At 43.0% G+C, this 16,307-nt stretch overlaps 1 protein-coding gene across 1 annotated transcript in view; it reads right to left on the bottom strand.

Annotated features, from left to right (window-relative positions):
• The window catches only part of xylt2 (xylosyltransferase II), a 370,823-nt gene that overhangs the window by 137,922 nt on the left and 216,594 nt on the right, over positions 1-16,307 (bottom strand). The gene's annotated exons all lie outside the window — the stretch shown is intronic.

Raw genomic sequence — 16,307 nt, forward strand, 5'->3', positions numbered from 1 at the left:
GGTGGCTCAACCGTGGCTATCTAGGGAAATCAGGGATAGTATTAAAGCCAAGGAAGTGGCATACAAATTGGCCAGAAATAGCAGCGAACCTGGGGATTGGGAGAAATTTAGAACTCAGCAGAGGAGGACAAAGGGTTTGATTAGGGCAGGGAAAATGGAGTACGAGAAGAAGCTTGCAGGGAACATTAAGGCGGCTTGCAAAAGTTTCTATAGGTATGTAAAGAGAAAAAGGTTAGTAAAGACAAACGTAGGTCCCCTGCAGTCAGAATCAGGGGAAGTCATAATGGGGAACAAAGAAATGGCAGACCAATTGAACAAGTACTTTGGTTCAGTATTCACTAAGGAGGACACAAACAACCTTCCGGATATAAAGGGGGTCAGAGGGTCTAGTAGGGAGGAGGAACTGAGGGAAATCTTTATTAGTCGGGAAATTGTGTTGGGGAAATTGATGGGATTGAAGGCCGATAAATCCCCAGGGCCTGATGGACTGCATCCCAGAGTACTTAAGGAGGTGGCCTTGGAAATAGCGGATGCATTGACAGTCATTTTCCAACATTCCATTGACTCTGGATCAGTTCCTATCGAGTGGAGGGTAGCCAATGTAACCCCACTTTTTAAAAAAGGAGGGAGAGAGAAAACAGGGAATTATAGACCGGTCAGCCTGGGTAAAATAATGGAATCAATTATTAAGGATGTCATAGCAGCGCATTTGGAAAATGGTGACATGATAGGTCCAAGTCAGCATGGATTTGTGAAGGGGAAATCATGTTTGACAAATCTTCTGGAATTTTTTGAGGATGTTTCCAGTAAAGTGGACAAAGGAGAACCAGTTGATGTGGTATATTTGGACTTTCAGAAGGCTTTCGCCAAGGTCCCACACAAGAGATTAATGTGAAAAGTTAAAACACATGGGATTGGAGGTAGTGTGCTGACGTGAATTGAGAACTGGTTGTCAGACAGGAAGCAAAGAGTAGGAGTAAATGGGTACTTTTCAGAATGGCAGGCAGTGACTAGTGGGGTACCGCAAGGTTCTGTGCTGGGGCCCCAGCTGTTTACATTGTACATTAATGATTTAGACGAGGGGATTAAATGTAGTATCTCCAAATTTGCGGATGACACTAAGTTGGGTGGCAGTGTGAGCTGCGAGGAGGATGCTATGAGGCTGCAGAGTGACTTGGATAGGTTAGGTGAGTGGGCAAATGCATGGCAGATGAAGTATAATGTGGATAAATGTGAGGTTATCCACTTTGGTGGTAAAAACAGAGAGACAGACTATTATCTGAATGGTGACAGATTAGGAAAAGGGAAGGTGCAACGAGACCTGGGTGTCATGGTACATCAGTCATTGAAGGTTGGCATGCAGGTACAGCAGGCGGTTAAGAAAGCAAATGGCATGTTGGCCTTCATAGTGAGGGGATTTGAGTACAGGGGCAGGGAGGTGTTGCTACAGTTGTACAGGGCCTTGGTGAGGCCACACCTGGAGTATTGTGTACAATTTTGGTCTCCTAACTTGAGGAAGGACATTCTTGCTATTGAGGGAGTGCAGCGAAGATTCACCAGACTGATTCCCGGGATGGTGGGACTGACCTATCAAGAAAGACTGGATCAACTGGGCTTGTATTCACTGGAGTTCAGAAGAATGAGAGGGGACCTCATAGAAACGTTTAAAATTCTGACGGGTTTAGACAGGTTAGATGCAGGAAGAATGTTCCCAATGTTGGGGAAGTCCAGAACCAGGGGTCACAGTCTAAGGATAAGGGGTAAGCCATTTAGGACCGAGATGAGGAGAGACTTCTTCACCCAGAGAGTGGTGAACCTGTGGAATTCTCTGCCACAGAAAGTGGTTGGGGCCAATTCACTAAATATATTCAAAAGGGAGTTAGATGAAGTCCTTACTACTCGGGGGATCAAGGGGTATGGCGAGAAAGCAGGAAGGGGGTACTGAAGTTTCATGTTCAGCCATGAACTCATTGAATGGCGGTGCAGGCTAGAAGGGCTGAATGGCCTGCTCCTGCACCTATTTTCTATGTTTTCTATGTTCGTTGCATCCTCAAAGAATTCCAGCAAATTTGTCAAACATAACTTCCCCTGCATAAAGCCATGCTGACTCTGCCTGACCGAATTATGCTTTTCCAAATGTCCTGCTACTGCTTCTTTAATAATGGACTCCAACATTTTCCCAACCACAGATGTAGGCTAACTGGTCTATAGTTTCCTGCTTTTTGTCTGCCTCCTTTTTTAAACAGGGACGTTACATTTGCAGTTTTCCAATCTGCTAGGTCCTCCCCAGAATCCAGGGAATTTTGGTAAATTACAACCAATGCATCCACTATCCCTGCCGCTACTTCTCTTAAGACCCTAGGATGCAAGCCATCAAGTCCAGGGGATTTATCAGCCTTTAGTCCCATTATCTTACTGAGTACCACCTCCTTCGTGATTGTGATTGTGTTAAGCTCCTCCCCCTCTATAGCCCCTTGACTATCCATTGTTGGGATATTGTTAGTGTCCTCTACCGCAAAGACTGATACAAAATATTTGTTCAGAGATTCTGCCATCTCCATGTTCCCCATTACTAATTCCCCAGTCTCGTCCTCAAAGGGACCAACATTTACTTTAGCCACTCTTTTCCTTTTTATATACCTATAGAAACTCTTGCTATCTGTTTTTCTATTTCGTGCTAGTTTACTTTCATAGTCTATCTTCCCTTTCTTAATCATTTTTTTAGTCATTCTTTGCTTGTTTTTAAAAGCTTCCCAGTCTTCTGTCCTCCCACTAGTTTTGGCCACTTTGTATGCCCTTGTTTTTAATTGGATACCGTCCTTTATTTCTTTAGTTAGCCACGGATGGCTATTTTTTCTCTTACACCCTTTCCTCCTCACTGGAATATATTTTTCTTGAGAGTTGTGAAATATCTCCTTAAATGAACACCACTGTTCATCAACCGTCCTACACTTTAATCTATTTTCCCAGTCCACTTTACCCAACTCTGCCCTCATACCTTCATAGTCTCCTTTATTTAAGCTTAGTACTCTGGTTTGAGATCCAACTTTCTCAATCTCCATCTGAATTTGAAATTCAATCATGCTATGATCACTCATTCCGAGAGGATCCTTTACTAGGAGATTGTTTATTAATCCTGTCTCATTACACAGGACCAGATCTAAGATAGCCTGCACCCTGGTTGGTTCCGTTACATACTGCTCAAGGAACTCGTCCCTTATGCACTCTATTATGAACTATTCTTCTTGAATGTAATATCTCCAAGTTTGCAGATGACACTAAGCTGGGTGGCAGTATGAGCTGTGAGGAGGATGCTAAGAGGCTGCAGGATGACTTGGACAGGTTAGGTGAGTGGGCAAATGCATGGCAGATGCAGTATAATGTGGATAAATGTGAGGTTATCCACTTTGGTGGCAAAAACAAGAAGGCAGAATATTATCTGAACGGTGACAGATTAGGAAAAGGGGAGGTGCAACAAGATCTGGGTGTCATGGTACATCAGTCATTCAAAGTTGGCATGCAGATACAGCAGGTGGTGAAGAAGGCAAATGGCATGTTGGCCTTCATAGCAAGAGGATTTGAGTATAGGAGCATGGAGATCTTACTGCAGTTGTACAGGGCCTTGGTGAGGCCACACCTGGAATATTGTGTTCAGTTTTGGTCTCCTCATCTGAGGAAAGACATTCTTGCTATTGAGGGAGTGCAGCGAAGCACGGGATTCCCGGGATGGCAGGACTGACATATGAAGAAAGACTGGATCGACTAGGCTTATATTCACTGGAATTTAGAAGAATGAGAGGGGATCTCATAGAAACATATAAAATTCTGATAGGATTGGACAGGTTAGATGCAGGAAGAATGTTCCCGATGTTGGGGAAGTCCAGAACCAGGGGTCATAGTCTAAGGATAAGGGGTAAGCATTTAGGACCGAGATGAGGAGAAATTTCTTCACTCAGAGAATTGTGAACCTGTGGAATTCTCTATCACAAAAAGTTGTTGAGGCCAGTTCGTTAGATATATTCAAAAGGGAGTTATATGTGGCCCTTACAGCTAAAGGGATCAAGGGGTATGGAGAGAAAGCAGGAATGGGGTACTGAAGTTGCAAAAATGATCAGCCATGATGATATTGAATGGTGGTGCAGACTTAAAGGGTCGAATGGCCTACTCCTGCACCTATTTTCTATGTTTTTATGTTTCTTCAAGGCTACCCTGACCAATTTAATTTGTCCAATCAATATGGAGGTTAAAATCACCCATGATTATTGCTGTTCCCTTTTTACAAGCCCCCACTATTTCCTGCTTTATGCTCCGCCCAACAGAGTTGCTACTGTTCGAGGGCCTATAGACTACGCCCACCAGTGACTTTTTTCCCTTATTATTCCTTATCTCCACCCAAACTATTTCAACACCCTTGATGATTTGAGCCAACATGAAATCAGTATTTCCCTACATCCTCTCACTATTCATTTGCTCCTCCAATTTTCCATCTTTATTCTTTTCTGATTTTCTCAATTTCATAGAATCATAGAAATTTACAGCACGGAAGGAGGCCATTTCGGCCCATCGTGTCTGCGCCGGCCGACAAAGAGCTATCCAGCCTAATCCCACTTTCCAGCTCTAGGTCCGTAGCTCTGTAGGTTACGGCACTTCAGGTGCACATTCAAGTACTTATTAATGTGGTGAGGGTTTCTGCCTCTACCACCCTTTAAGGCAGTGAGTTCCAGACCCCCATCACCCTCTGGGTGAAGAAATTTCTCCTCAAATCCCCTCTAAACCTTCTCCCAATTACTTTAAATCTATGCTCCCTGGTTGTTGACCCCTCTGCCAAGGGAAACAGGTCCTTCCTATCCACTCGATCCAGGCCCCTCATAATTTTATACGCTTCAATAAGGTCTCGTCTCAGCTCCTCTGTTCCAAAGAAAACAAACCCAGCCTATCCAATCTTTCTTCATAGCTAAAATTCTTCAGTGCTGGCAACATCCTCATAAATCTCTTCTGTACCCTCTCCAGTGCAATCACATCTTTCCTGTAATGTGGTGACCAGAACTACATGCAGTACTCCAGCTGTGGCCTAACTAGTGTTTTATACAGTTGAAGCATAACCTCCCTGCTCTTGTATTCTATGCCTTGGCTAATAAAGGCAAGTATTCCTTATGCCTTCTTAACCACCTTATCTACCTGGCCTGTTACCTTCAGGGATCTGTGGACATGCACTCCAAGGTCCCTTTGTTCCTCGACACTTCTCAGTGTCCTACCATTTAATGTGTATTCCCTTGCCTTGTTAGCCCTCCCCAAATGCATTACCTGACACTTCTCTAGATTGAATTCCATTTGCTATTGTTCTGCCCACCTGACCAGTTCATTGATATCTTCCTGCAGTCCGCAGCTTTCTTCTTCATTATCAACCACACAGCGTATTTTTGAATCATCTGCAAACTTCTTAATCATACCCGCTATGTTCAAGTCTAGACCATTGATGTATACCACAAAAAGCAAGGGTCTAGTCCTGCGGAATCCAATTTCCTACAATCTCTTAGGCTTCTCCCTTGTTTCATTTTCTCCCTCATTTTTTCTGCAATTTCCTGTTTCTTCTTCCGTTCCTTGCGTGTGATTATTGTGGACGGGCTATTTCACCACAGGGACTCCTTATAGCCGAGCCTGATCGCCTCTTCACCTGACATCCATACACACAGGTACAGTGACCAGGAGTGGGAACCCATGCTGATTCTGCCCTCCTTTACCCAAGGCAGCTGAGGCCAATTGTAGTGCAACTACCACCACCAAGCTGAGATCACATAACTCATTGCGGCTCAGGAATTAAACCTGGGACCTTCACAATCTCTACGTTGCTCAGTGGGTCGTGCTCTCACCTCTGAGTCAGAAGGTTGTGGGTTCAAGTCCCACTCCAGAGACTTGAGCACAGAAATCTAGGCTGACACTCCAGTGCAGTGCTGAGGGAGTGGTACAGATGAGACGTTAAATCAAGGCCCTTCTGTTCTCTCAGGTGGATGTAAAAGATGGCACTATTTCGAAGAAGAGCAGGGGAGTTATCTCCGGTGTCCTGGCCAATATTTATCCCTCAATCAACATCACTAAAACAGATTATCTGATCATTATCACATTGCTGTTTGTGGGAGTTTGCAAATTGGCTGTCGTGTTTCCTACATTACAATAATGACCACACTTCAAAAAGGTACTTCATTGGTACAAAGGGCTTTGGCACATCCTGAAGTCGTTTTAGCTGTCTTACCCAGCTGAGCCACTAGGGGAACCCTCTCTTTTCTATTCCTTACAAATAAAATTATCCATATCTATATAAAATAATATAACTCTGCAGACATCATATTTATATCTAAAATATCTAGGTATTAATATCAATTTAAATATATCAATATATGTGTGTGTGGGAAACCACTGATAAAAGCACTTGCAACTTTTGCTTTGATAATAACAAAAGTCCAAGTACACCAGACTCTAAGCTCGGTGCCTGCAGGTTACTTACTGTTGGTTCACTGTTGAATGCCAGACTCTGCCAAATTGAAAACCCTGCTGCCCTGACCAGAAGCAGTCTCCAAATACCTTGATACATTTTCTTTCACTCACTTCCTCGCAGTCACTTGAGTTCCATTTGTTTATTGAGGGGTAATTGAAACTGCTTGCGATTACAATCCTGATTCTGAAATTTCTTTTGGAGGTGTGTGCTGGAAAATGTACGGTCAGGATAAAGTGGCATTGACTCTCTGCTTAATGCACTACTCACTGGTTTCGCCCTCTTTTCCCAACCACTTTTCTCTACTTTCTACAACTGGAAGCAACTGAGAGCGACGTACAGTAATCAGCAACACTGGCACGACCCACATTTCTAGTTTCTACTAAACTCTGTCATGCATGCCCAAAATATCTAGTGACTGGACTTTGAAAACAAACTGTAAGCTAAACTACAGTAACAAAATGTACTCGACACAGCAATCAACAATGGATCTCAACGCGCATCGGTTAAAAGCTTGGCAGTGTATGCTTCCTGAAGCGTGATTGTATGCTACAATCCATCCAGAATCCCAGAGAGGGGCAGTGCAGGATTCAGCGTGCTGGGACATCAGCGCACTGTCATGGAAGGGTAAGAGCCAGGTTCACTGCTGCAACTCCACCACAAGATTACACCAATGCACTGTGAGTCACGCCAGACTGCTCTTGCATAACCGCTATTAGACGGGCAAATTCCACGTGCTTTGCAACAAATGAGAATCAGGGTTGTGGTGGGAAGGCTTTGGGCCGGGTGAATCGAAAGCTGCTTTACCTTGCAGTAATTGCCCTGGCTCCAACGTGGCTCTCGGCAGCGCCAAAGTAATTCTCTGGGGCTGGGAAAAACTAAAAGCCCAGGACCACAGGAATGTAAAGTCAGCTGTGGAAAACGGATGAGCTTGTCTGATTAATGGCTCGTTCTTCTTTCGAAAAATTCTGGTGTTATTTTCTTTAGACTGACGCTGGAGGTGCCAGCAAGAGAGGAAGATCCTTAAAGGAACAGCAGGCGGAGAAAAATGGGTCAGAGAAAAAGGAGGAAATGAATCCCAGGGATGAAGCCCTGCATCCTGGTCAAAGCAGATCATCATCGAGGATCACTAGCCAGGCACAGATAGTAAGATACAACCACTATTGGTGTTGAGAGAAACAGCAACAGGAAGCACCCTTGCTGGCTGAGTGGATAAATGAACGGTGCAGAGTAGTCCTGAGCCCGAGGGACCAGGAAGCTCCACAGTCAGGGGTTCATTCATTGCCTCTCTATTGTAAGCTGCACACGTGTGTGGCGGTTGGAGGCGGACAGCCCTATGTGGTAAAATCGCCTGTCAAGAGCCACTGGCTTGGCTCACACACAGACATCCATTTGGGTGAAGGACTGGAGTTCTGTATCGCACCAACACACCATCTTGGAGCAACATTAATTGCAAAGCCATGAAATGAATAGTTTTTTATAATTGCCATTTGAAATAACTGACACTTGACAGATCTGTTGTCGAGCAGAGGGGAACGCTGAGGTGCAGCATCTTTATTACTCCTGTCAGGAGGCTTTCTGCTTTGGTTTCTGTAGTGATCTTGCTTTTGATTGATAAATGTTGCTGTATTCAGTCTGTTGGAGCTGCTCAGCTGAGCTTCTCCTGTTACTTGTACCTTCTTGGTGAATTACACACACAACAGAAATGCAGGTAAGGACTTTTAGCAACAGGGAAGGACTCCGGCCCAACAGGTCCATCCATTTGTCGTAGATTTAAGTGATCTGGCTGATCGTCGAGCTTCAATTCCGCACTCACAAGGATTAGGTGAATGGAGACGGGAGACCACGAAGGGACCCCAGATTGTTGGTGTCCGATAAGAACATAAGAAATAGGAGCAGGAGTTGGCCTTACAACCCCTCGAGCCTGCTCCGCCATTCAATAAGATTATGGCTGATCATCGACCTCAACTCCACTTTCCCGCTCGATCTCCATATCCCTCGATTCCCCGAGACTCCAAAAATCTATCTATCTCAGCCTTGAATATAGTCAGAGACTCAGCATCCACAGCCCTCTGGGGCAGAGAATTCCAAAGATTCACAACCCTGAGTGAAGAAATTCCTTCTCATTTCTATCCTAAATGGCCGCCCCTTTATCCTGAGACTGTGCCCCCTGGTTCTAGACACTCCAGCCCGGGGGAAACAACCTCCCAGCATCTACTGCAGGGGTGGACAATTATTTGGGCTGGAGGGCCACTTAACAAGTTTTAGTGAGCTGTTGAGGGCCGCCCACCAATGTTCCACCAATTGCACGGTCCCGTGCAGGCCGCTCCCCAGCTCCTGCCGTGGGAAGCGATACTGCGCATGTGTGGCTACACAGTGGCTGGCCATGCGGCAAGTTTAATCAGACCGCGCGCAAAAATATGGAGGAAACATTGCATAAGCACTGCATAAACATAAATTCTTATAGTAGTCAGATGTTATCTTACATACACAACATGTATTGGATACTGCTTAGAAATGAATCAAAGATAAAAGTTGAAAATATTGTGGTATCTTCTGGTCTCTGTAAATCCGTGCTGTGAAATACTTTAGAGCCTGTGTCAGCATCAATTTCCCACCTCAGTCATCCTTATGCCCCTCTGCAAAGATTAATAATGCCATTCCAATTGGTGCCAGATGAGAACTCCCCTGCCGTAGTACCCTGGATACTGGGAGGGAAAGATGCAGCGCCGGTCACTTTCTCCAGTAAAAGAGTTGTGGAGGTGAGTAGCCATGACCCCTCTCTAAACTGGATAGGGCATATTCAAGTATGCAGTGCATTCTGGGTACGGACACCCGCCATTGGGGTCCACATCAAGGAATAAATCATTTTAAGATCGGGCCAGGGAGAATCGCCTTTGCGAATTATTAATTTGAATGAAGAATTACTATGGTATTTCCCTGGCTGCAGTTCAGGTCTGTCTCTGACCTGAGAAGTGAAAGTGGATAGACGAATGTGCAGCTCGAGCTCTGGCTCGCGTTCCATTTCTGTCCCGTTCAGCGGGCTGGATAGAATGACCTGGCGGGCTACATATGGCCCGCGAGCCGTATTTTACACACCACTGATCTACCCCTTCAATCCTCCTCAGAATCTTGTATGTTTCGATGAGATCACCTCTCATTCTTTTAAACTCCAGAGAGTATAGACCCATTCTACACAATTTCTCATCATAAGACAGCCCTCTCAACCCAGCAATCAATCTAGTGAACCTCCGTTGTACCACCTCCAAGACATGTATATCCTTCCTTAGATAAGGAGACCAAAACTGTGCACAGTACTCCAGGTGTGGTCTCACCAAGGCCCTGTACAATTGTAGCAGGAATTCCTTACTCTTTTATACTCCAATCCCCTTACAATAAAGGCCAACATGCCATTTGCTCTCCTTATTGCTTGCTGTACCTGCATGCTCGCTTTCTGTGTTTCTTGCACAAAGACACCCAAATCTCTCCAAACACCAATATTTAAAAGTTTCTCACCATTTAAAAGATATTCTGTTTTTCTATTCTTCCTACCAGAGTGAATAATCTCACATTTCCCCACATTATACTCCATCTGCCATCTTACTGCCCGCTCACTCAGTCTATCTATATCCCTTTGCAGACGCTTTGTGTTCTCCTCACAGCTCACTGACCCACCTAGCTTTGTATTGTCAGCAAACTTGGATACATTACACTCGGTCCCTTCATCTATGTCATTAATATAGATTATAAATAGCTGAGGCCCCAGCACTGATCCTTTCAGTACCCCGCTAGTTACAGACCAACCTGAAACAGACCTGTTTATCCTTACTCTCTGTTTTCTGTCAGTTAACCAATCCTCTATCCATGCTAATACATTACCTCCATTCCCATGAGCCCTTATCTTGTGTAATTATCTTTTATGTGGCACCTTATCAAACGCCTTTTGGAAATCCAAATATACTACACCCACTGGTTCCCCTTTACCTACCCGGCTAGTTACATCCTCAAAACATGAATAAATTTGTCAAACATGATTTCCCTTTCATAAAACCAATGACGAAGGCACCATTGTTGCTTTGATGTCGAATTCAGTGAAAGCTAAATAGCCTCACGTGCTGTGCTTCCACGTCAAAGATAGATGTTGCGAAGAATAGTAGTAAGCCTGAGGATTGGGAGAGTTTCAGAAACCAGCAAAGGGTGACCAAAAATGATTAAAAGGGAAAAAATAGAATGAGAGAAAACTAGCAAGAAATATAAAAACAAATTGTAAGAGCTTCTACAAGTATGTAAAAAGGAAGCGATTAGCAAAAGTATACATTGGTCCCTTAGAGGCTGAGGCAGGAGAAATTATTATGGGGAATAAAGAAATGGCAGAAAGGTTAAACAAATATTTTATATCTGTCTTCACAGTAGAAAATGCAAAAGCATACCTAAAATGGTGGGGAACCAATGGTCTAATGATGGTGAGGAACTTACTGTAATTAATATAAGTAGAGAAAAAGTACTAGTGGGACTAAAAACCAACAAATCCCCTGGACCTGACGGTCTGCATCCTAGGGTTCTAAAGGAGGTAGCTGCAGAGATAGTGATACATTGAGAGTTACTATTGAATCTGCTTCCACCAGCCTTTCAAGGCAGTGTATTCCAGATCACAACAACTCGCTGTGTAAAAAGTATTTCCTTCATGAACCCTCTGGTTCTTTTGTCAATTACCTTAAATTTGTGTCATCTGGTTACCAACTCTTCTGCCAGTGAAAAAGTTTCTCCTTATATATTCCATCAAAATCCTTCATGATTTTGAATGCGTCTATTAAATTTCCCCTTAACCTTCTCTGCAGTATGTCATCGGACTGCCTACATCCATGAGTTAGTTTGCAGTTGATGGATCCAACCCCTGCCCAGCTTGTTGGCATTATTTGACATTACCAGACCTTATGGACTAAGGTAAAATTATTGAAGTGCAGCTGCAGCACAGGAATTCACATCCAATTGAAACCTTTTACAGGGGCTGAAAAGCTGATTCTGAGGGGCTGAAATAGAACTTGGGAAGATAAAATGGGCAACAATATTGGCAAAAAATGATGCAGAACAGCAATGGGAAACATTTAAAATGGTGTTCAACAGAGTGCAGGAAAAGGAAAGAACAAATTAAACACTAATGAAATTCCATGGATGAATAAAGCCATAAGGGAACAAATGAGGGTAAGGAAAGAGGCATACATTAAATACATAGACAGCAAGGGAGTGCATGATAAGGGAGAGTACAAAAAGATTAGGAGAGAAGTAAAAAAACAATTCAGAAGGCAAAGAGGAACTATGAAATTAAATTATCAAGGAACATAAAACAAAATAGTAAAATATTTTACAGGCACATCAATAAAAAAAGGAAGGTTGGGATGGGAGTAGGGCCATGAAGGAATAGGAAGGATAATACCATGATAGAGAGATGGCAGAAATATTAAATCATTATTTTGCTTCAGTATTGACCAGGGAGATAGAACAGGTACGTAGGACATTGGATGATGAGATTAGTAATGAGATAAGTGCATTTAAAAAAAGGATACATTAAATAAACTCAAAGAGGATAAAATCCTTCGTCTTGATGGATTGCATCCACACATTTTAAATAATCTAGGGAAGAGATAGCAGAGGCATTACTACATATATAATAATTCATTAGAAAAAAGTGTAGTGCCAGAGGACTAGCGGATAGCGAGCGTAATACCTATATTTAAGGGGGATAGAACATGTCCAGGGAATTACAGACCAGTCAGCTTAACATCGGTGGTAGGAAAAATAATGGAATCCCTACTAAAGGAGAAAATAGAAGAACATCTAGAAACCAAAAATATAATAATGAATATTTGGCATGGATTTCAAAAGGGAAGTCTTGCTTGACCAACCTCACTGAATTTTTTGAAGAAATAAGAGTGAGTAGATAAGGGTAATGCAGTAGATGTAATTTATCTAGATTTTCAAAAGACCTTCGATAAGGTTCCCCATAATAGACTGATGAACAAAGTCAGAGAATGCGGAGTCAGGGGACAGAATGGATAGGTAGCTGGCTTCAAGACAGAAAGCAGAGAGTAGGGGTAAAGGGTAGCTATTCACAGTGGCAGAAGGTGGGTAGTGGTGTTACACATGGATCAGTGCTGGGACCGCTGCTGTTCACAATTTAGATTAACAATTTAGACTTTGGAATCAAAAAAACACAATTTCTAAATTTGCGGATGACACCAAATTGGGGAGGGAAGGATTGTCACTACCGAGGAGAACTGCAACAAATTATAGGAGGACATGAATAAACTTGCAGAATGGGCATATAATTGGCAAACAAAGTTCAACACAGATAAATGTGAGACATTACATTTTGGTAGGAAAAACAAGGAGATCGCTTAGTACTTGGAGGATGCGAGTCTAGGTGGGAGAGAGGAACAAAGGGATCTCGGAGTACAAATACATTAATCATTAAAAGTTGCGACACAGGTTAGCAAGGCTATAAAAAAGAAAACCAAGCACTAGGGTTTATTTCTGGAGGTACAGAATTGAAAAGTAGGGAAGTTATGTTAAACCTGTACCGAAACTTGGTTAGAGCTGTGAGGAGGATGCTAAGAGGCTGCAGAGTGACTTGGACAGGTTAAGTGAGTGGGCAAATGCATGGCAGATGCAGTATAACGTAGATAAATGTGAGGTTATCCACTTTGGTGGCAAAAACAAGAAGGCAGAATATTATCTGAATGGTGACAGATTAGGAAAAGGGGAGGTGCAACGAGACCTGTGTGTCATGGTACATCAGTCATTCAAAGTTGGCGTGCAGGTATAGCAGGCGGTGAAGAAGACAAATGGCATGTTAGCCTTCATAGCAAGAGGATTTGAGTATTGGAGCAGGGAGGTCTTACTGCAGTTGTACAGGGCCTTGGTGAGGCCACACCTTGAATATTGTGTACAGTTTTGGTCTCCTAATCTGAGGAAGGACATTCTTGCTATTAAGGGAGTGCAGCGAAGGTTCACCAGACAGATTCCCGGGATGGCAGGACTGACATATGAAGAAAGATTGGATCGACTAAGCTTATATTTACTGGAATTTAGAAGAATGAGAGGGGATCTCATAGAAACATATAAAATTCTGATGGGATTGGACAGGTTAGATGCAGGAAGAATGTTCCCGATATTGGGGAAGTCCAGAACCAGGGGTCACAGTCTAAGGATAAAGGGTAAGCCATTTAGGACCGAGATGAGGAGAAACTGCTTCGCTCAGAAAATTGTGAACCTGTGGAAATCTCTACCACAGAAAGTTGTTGAGGCCAGTTTGTTAGATATATTCAAAAGGGAGTTAGATATGACCCTTATGGCTAAAGGGATCAAGAGGTATGGAGAGAAAGCAGGAATGGGATACTGAAGTTGCATGATCAGCCATGATCATATTGAATGGTGGTGCAGGCTCAAAGGGCCGAATGACCTACTCCTGCACCTATTTTCTATGTTTCTATGTTTCTAGAACACACTTAAGAGTACTGCGTACAGTTCTGTTCGCCATAAGAAAATAAGGGATGGTATCAAATTGAAAACAAGAGCATACAGTGTGGCCAAGACTAGTGGGAGGCCAGAGGATTGAGGAACTTTTAAAAGCCAGCAAAGAACGACTAAAAAAATGATGAAGAGAGAGAAGGTAGATTATGAAAGTAAACTAGCACAAAATATAAAAAAAGGAAAAGAGTAGCTAAAGTAAATGTTGGTCCCCTAGAGGATGAGACTTGGGAATTAATAATGGACAACAGGGAAATGGCAGACTTCAAACAAATATTTTGTATTGGTCTGCACAGGAGAAGACACTAAAAACATTCCAATAGTAGATAATCAAAGGGCTATAAGGAGGGAGGAACTTAATACAATCACTGTCACTAAAGTAGTAGTACTCGGTAAAATAATGGGACTAATGAGAGAGATGGCTGTAGAGATAGTGGATGCATTGGTTCCCTGGATTCTGGAATTAGAAAACCGCAAATGTAACGCCCCTATTTAAAAAAGGAGGCAAACAAAAAGCAGGAAACTATAGACCAGTTAGCCCAACATCTGGCGTTGGAAAAATGCTGGAGTCCATTATTAAGGAAGCAGTAACAGGACATTTGGAAAAGCATGATTCAATCAAGCAGAGTCAGCATGGTTTTATGAAGGGAAATCATGTTTGGCAAATTTGTTGGAGTTCTTTGAGGATGTAACGAGCAGGGTGGATAAGGGGGAACCAGTGGATGTGCTGTATTTGGATTTCCAGAAGGCATTCGATAAGGTGCCACATAAGAGGTCACTGCACAAGATAAAAGCTCACGGGGTTGGGGGTAATATATTAGCATGGATAGAGGATTGGCTAACTAACAGAAAACAGAGAGTCGGGATAAATGGATCATTTTCCAGTTGCCAAACAGTGACTAGTGGGGTGCCACAGGGATCGGTGCTGGGTCCTCAGCTATTTACAATCTATATTAATGACTTGGATGAAGGGACTGAATGTAATGTAGCCAAGTTTGCTGATGATACAAAGATGGCGGGAAAGCAAATTGTGAGGAGGACACACCAAATCTGCAAAGAAATATAGACAGGCTAAGTGAGTGGGCAAAAATTTGGCAGATGGAGTATAATGTGGGAAAGTGTGAGGTTATCCACTTTGGCAGAAAAAATAAAAAAGCAAATTATAATTTAAATGGGGAAAAATTGCAAAGTGTTGCGGTACAGAGGGACCTGGGGGTCCTTGTGCATGAAACACAAAAAGTTAGTATGCAGGTACAGCAAATAATCAGGAAGGCAAATGGAATGTTGGCCTTTATTGCAAGGGGGATAGAGTATAAAAGCAGCCAAGTCCTGCTACAACTGTACAGGATATTAGTGAGGCCATATCTGGAGTACTGCGTACAGTTTTGGTCTCCATATTTAAGGAAGGATATACTTGCATTGGAGGCTGTTCAGAGAAGGTTCACTAGGTTGATTTTAGAGATGAGGAGGTTGACTTATAAAAATAGGTTGAGTAGGTTGGACCTATACTCATTGGAGTTCAGAAGAATGAGAGGTGATCTTATCGAAACGTATAAGATAATGAGGGGGCTCGACAAGGTGGATGCAGAGAGGATATTTCCACTCATGGGAAAACTAAAACTAGGGGGCATAGTCTCAGAATAAGGGGCTGCCCATTTAAAACTGAGATGAGGAGGAATTTCTTCTCTCAGAGGGTTGTAAATCTGTGGCATTCTCTGCCCCAGAGAGTGTGGAGGCTGGGTCATTGAATATATTTAAGGTGGAGATAGACAGATTTTTTTGCAATAAGGGAGTAAAGGGTTATGGGGAACGGGCAGGTAAGTGGAGCTGAGCCCGTGATCAGATCAGCCACGATCTTGTTGAATGGCGGAGCAGGCTTGAGGGGCCAAATGGCCTACTCCTGCTCCTATTTCTTATGTTCTTAATATAAAAAGGATATAGAAGCACTGGAGAGGGTGCAGAGAAGATTTACAAGAACTATACCAGAAATGCGAGGGTATACATATCAGGAAAGGCTCCTATTTCTTATGTTCTTATGAAAGGATGAACAGATTCGGTCTCTTTTCTCTTGAAAAAAATGGCTGAGGAATGACCTAATAGAGGTCTTTAAAATGATGAAAGGTTTTGATAGAGTGGATACAGAGAGAATGTTTCCACTTGTGGGGAAGAGCATAACTAGTGACCATCAATATAAAATAGTCACCATGAAATCCAATAGAGAATTCAGAAGAAACTTCTTTACCCAGAGAGTGGTGAGAATGTGGAACTCGCTGCCACAGGGAGTGGTTGA

Source organism: Pristiophorus japonicus, chromosome 16 (assembly GCF_044704955.1).
Source record: "Pristiophorus japonicus isolate sPriJap1 chromosome 16, sPriJap1.hap1, whole genome shotgun sequence".
Taxonomy (NCBI): Eukaryota; Metazoa; Chordata; class Chondrichthyes; family Pristiophoridae; genus Pristiophorus; species Pristiophorus japonicus.